The 4,905-nt window shown below is 40.1% G+C and overlaps 1 non-coding gene across 1 annotated transcript; it reads right to left on the bottom strand.

The window, feature by feature from the left end:
- Nucleotides 1–207: 207 nt before the first annotated feature.
- Nucleotides 208–315, bottom strand: LOC133781036 (small nucleolar RNA R71). Its single transcript, XR_009869834.1, has one exon. It is a non-coding gene; the product is annotated as a small nucleolar RNA R71 (small nucleolar RNA).
- Nucleotides 316–4,905: the final 4,590 nt, after the last annotated feature.

The following is a 4,905-nucleotide window of genomic DNA, read 5'->3' on the forward strand; positions in this document are numbered from 1 at the left end:
TGTGCATATTAGAGAATTTGAGGAGGTAGTAGCCACTTTCTATAACCAAACTAATATCGCGGATACTGTGCGATTGAAGTTTTTTCCCTTCTCTTTGAAGGATAAGGCTAAAAGTTGGTTATACTCTCTAAGACCAAGGTCTATTGGAACATGGGATGAAATGACATTGTCATTCTTTCACAAATATTTCCCTAACCACAAGACCAATGGCTTAAAAAGACAGATTTCTACCTTTTACCAAAAAGACAATGAAACTCTCTATCAAGTCTAGGAAAGGTTTAAAAAATTGTTGACTCTTTGTCCCCACCATGGCTATGAAAAATGGCGCCTAGTCAGCTATTTCTATGAAGGCCTTACAATCCGTGAATGCCAGTTTGTAGAAATTATGTGCAATGGTGAATTCCTCCAAAAAGATCCTGAAGAGGCCTTGGAATATCTCAATGAGCTTGCAGAAAAATCTCATACTTGGACCAGTCCAAGTGCTACTGAAAGCACTAACAGACATCGACTAGCAGGAATTTACCAATTGAGGGAGGAGGACAGTCTCAAGGCCCAAGTTGAGTCCTTAACAAAACAACTTGAGGCATTTAAGATAAAAGGTGGGCAAGGACTTCATATGATTGCCCGAGCAGAAACACATGAGCCATGTTTTGTGTGTGGAGGAACAGATCATTTAGCTAAGGACTGCTTAGCTTTTAGTGAAATGAGGGGGTTTATGAAGAGCAATGTAATGCCTTAGGGGCCTATAATAAGTCATTCTCTCATACGTACAACCCTGGTTGGAGAAACCACCCAAATTTCAGCTGGAGAGATCCTAACCAAGCACAATCTTCTGGAGGACAATGGAGAAATGAACACCAGTCCCAACCATCAAAAGCTCAACCTGCTCCTCAATACAATGCTCTTCCTCAAAGGAGTTCTCTTGAGAACACCCTTGATTCATTCATGGAGGAGCAAGCCAAAATAAATCTCCAAATGATGGAAGAAATCAAGGAAATGAAAAGTCAATTTTCAAAACTAACTGGATCCTTGGCTAATTCTAAAAGAGACAAACTTCCTTCTCAGCCTCAATTCAATACACAAGGGCAACATATGGCTCAAACCTCCAACTCTAATGATCAAAACGTTAAGGAGGTTAATACCATCACAACTAGAAGTGGTAAAGCTTTGGAAGATCCACCAATACCAACTACTACTTCAAAATCTCCAAATGTTATCTCTGAAAGTGTGCCATCCAATGCTTCTGCAAAAGTTCCATTTCCCCAAGCTCTGAGACCTGCTGGGAAAATTCCTGAAAATCGGGGAGAAATCCTTGAGCACTTGACACAAGTGAAAATAAATCTTCCTTTGCTTCACATCATCAAACAAGTGCCAGCCTATGCTAAAATTATCAAGGATCTTTACACTGTAAAAAGGAAGCATCATGTCAAGAAGACTGCTTTCTTGATTGAGCAAGTTAGTGCGGTAATTGAACAAAAGACACCGCCAAAATACAAAGATCCTGGTTGTCCCACCATTTCCTGTCAAATTGGGACTCATGAATTCAGCCAAGCCTTGCTAGACTTAGGAGCGAGTGTCAATCTCATGCCTTATTCTGTCTACTCGCAACTTGGTCTTGGTGAAATCAAGCCTACTTCTATAGTCTTACAGCTGGCTGATCGTTCTATTAAGAAGCCTCGAGGTATTGTTGAGGATGTTCTTGTTCAAGTTGACAAATTCAATTACCCCGTTGACTTTCTCATTCTAGATACTCAATTTGTGGTTAACATGGAGTCAAAAATCCCTATCATACTTGGAAGACCTTTCCTTGCTACAGCTAATATCCTTATTAACTGTAGGAATTGTCTCATGAAAATATCTTTTGGGAATATGACTCTCGAGGTCAATATTTTTCATGTTGCAAAGCAACCACGTGATGATGATGAGTGTTATCAGACATTTCTGATTGACACGCTCATTCTTGAGGAGATTCAATTGCAAAGCAATTGTGATGATCTTGATGAACTCCTCTCTTTTTCTGAAAGTTTGGGTTTTGATGAGTCGATTAATGAAATTTCTTGTTACAAAGACTCACAAAACAGAAGAACAAAGTTTTGGTAACCTCGCTTTGAAGAGCTACCTAGTGAAGGGAAAAGCCAAAACCTTCTGCTGAAGAGGTTCCCATTGTTAAGTTAGCCCAACTACCTGAGGGTTTAAAACATGTCTTCTTGGGAGATGGTGATACCTTTCCTGTTATCATTTCGTCCAAACTTGATCCTTCACAAGTAATTAAGCTAATTAAGCTACTACAAAAGCTTAAATCTGCATTAGGTTGGATGATCGCTGATATTAAAGGCCTTAGCCCTTTAATTTGCTCCCATCGAATCAATTTGGAGGACGGGGCAATCCCTCGAAGAGATCCTCAAAGAAGACTAAACCCCACAATGAAAGAAGTTGTGAAAAATGAAGTGCTGAAACTTCTGGATGCTGACATCATTTATCCAGTGGATGATAGCAAATGGGTTAGTCCAACTCAGGTAGTGCCTAAAAAGTCGGGTGTAACTGTTGTTGAAAATGAGAAAGGGGCCCTTGTCCCCACAAGAACTGTGACGGGTTGGCGCTTGTGCATTGACTATCGAAAGTTGAATTCTGCCACCCGCAAAGATCATTTTCCACTTCCATTCATCAACCAAATCCTTGAACGTGTGGCTGGTCATCCTTTTTATTGCTTTCTTGATGGATATTCAGGCTATTATCGAATTGAGATTGCAATGGAGGATCAAGATAAGACCACTTTCACATGTCCTTTTGGTACTTATGCTTTTCGGCGTATGCCATTTGGACTGTGTAATGCACCAGCCACCTTCCAAAGGTGCATGATGAGTATTTTCAGTGACATGGTTGAAAAATGTATGGAAGTATTCATGGATGATTTAACGGTCTTTGGAAACTCTTTTGACGCATGTCTTCTTAATTTAGAAGCTGTTTTGACACGATGTATTGAGAAAGGTCTTGTGCTCAATTGGGAAAAATGTCATTTCATGGTATCTTCAGGCATAGTCTTGGGACACATTGTCTCTGAAAGAGGAATTGAGGTCGACTAGTCTAAGATTAACCTCATTTCTAATTTTCCCACTCCAAAAGCTATCAAAGATGTCAGATCTTTTCATGGGCATGCTGGTTTTTATAAGAGGTTCATTCAAAACTTTTCAGCGATTTCTCGTCTGCTATGTAACCTCTTAGCCAAAGATTCTACTTTTGAGTGGACGCCTAAGTGTGAGGATGCCTTTCGAACACTTGTTGCAAAATTGACCTCCGTTTCTATTATGCAGTCACCTGATTGGGATTTTCCTTTTGAAATCATGTGTGACGCAAGCAATTTTGTTGTAGGAGTTGATTTGGGACAACGAAGGGAGGGGAAACCTTTTGTTGTCTACTATGCAAGTCGAACTCTTAATAGTGCTCAAATGAACTATTCCACTACTGAAAAAAGAGGTTATTGCCGTTGTCTTTACTCTTGACAAATTCCGAGCATACTGGTTGGCTCACCTATTACAATCTTTACAGATCATTTTGCCCTTAAGTACCTCCTTTCCAAAAAGGATGCTAACACACGCTTAATACGGTGGATCCTTTCATTGCAAGAATTTGACATCACAATCAAAGACAAGAAAGGTGTTAAAAATGTCATTGCGGATCACTTGTCCCGACTTGAATTCAGTGATTCCGCTGATGGTCCACCTATTCGTGATGATTTCCCCGATGAACAACTGCTTGTTGTTACTAAGTTACCATGGTATGCACACATTGTTAATTACTTAGTAACGGGTGAACTTCCGTCTGAGTGGATTTCACAAGATAGACGCAAGTTTCTGGTTGAAGTGCGCAATTTCTATTGGGATGATCCATACTTGTTCAAGTATTTCCCTGACCAAATCATGCGAAGATGCATTCCTGATGATGAGGTGTCTGGTGTTCTGAAATTTTGTCATAATGATGCTTGTGGTGGTCACTTCTCTATGAAGAAAACTGCTGCAAAAATCTTACAGTGTGGTCTTTATTGGCCCACTTTGTTCAAAGACACCAATGAATTTTTTCGTTCATGTGTGAGGTGCCAGAAGTTAGGTTCTTTGTCCCGCCGTCATATGATGCCTTTGAACCCAATTCTTGTGATTGAGATATTTGATTGTTGGGGCATAGATTCTATAGGACCATTTCCATCTTCTTCTGGTTACATTTACATTCTCCTTGCAGTGGCTTATGTTTCCAAATGGGTCGAGGATGTACCATGTCGAACCAACGATAATGCAACAGTTACCAAGTTCTTGAAAGAGAATATTTTGTCAAGGTTCGGTACACCTCGTGCCATCATTAGTGATTAAGGCACTTATTTTTGCAATAAGTCTTTTGAGGCTCTCATGCGCAAATATGGTGTACTTCATAAGGTTGCTAATTCCTATCATCCACAAACCAATGGGCAAGCGGAGTTAGCCAATTGGGAGATAAAACAAATTCTGGAAAAAACAGTAAATCCCGACCAAAAAGATTGGTCTTCTCGTCTTCTTGACACACTCTGGGCATACCGCACTATTTTCAAATCCCCTCTTGGGATGTCTCCCTATCGACTTGTTTATGGGAAAGCCTGTCATTTGACTGTTGAACTTGAGCATAAGGCATATTGGGCAGTCAAAGCCCTTAATTTTGATCTTAGTGCTATAGGCATTAATCGTAAACTCCAGCTGTCAGAAATTGAGGAGTTGCGAAATGATGCATATGACAATTCCAAGATATACAAGGCAAAAATGAAAGCTGCTCATGATAAAAAAATCCTGCGAAAGCATTTTGAGGTGAATCAAAAGGAGCATCTTTATGATTCTCGGTTGCATTTCCACCCAGGTAAGTTGAGATCGCGGTGGATTGGTCCAT

This window comes from Humulus lupulus, chromosome 5 (assembly GCF_963169125.1).
Source record: "Humulus lupulus chromosome 5, drHumLupu1.1, whole genome shotgun sequence".
Taxonomy (NCBI): Eukaryota; Viridiplantae; Streptophyta; class Magnoliopsida; order Rosales; family Cannabaceae; genus Humulus; species Humulus lupulus.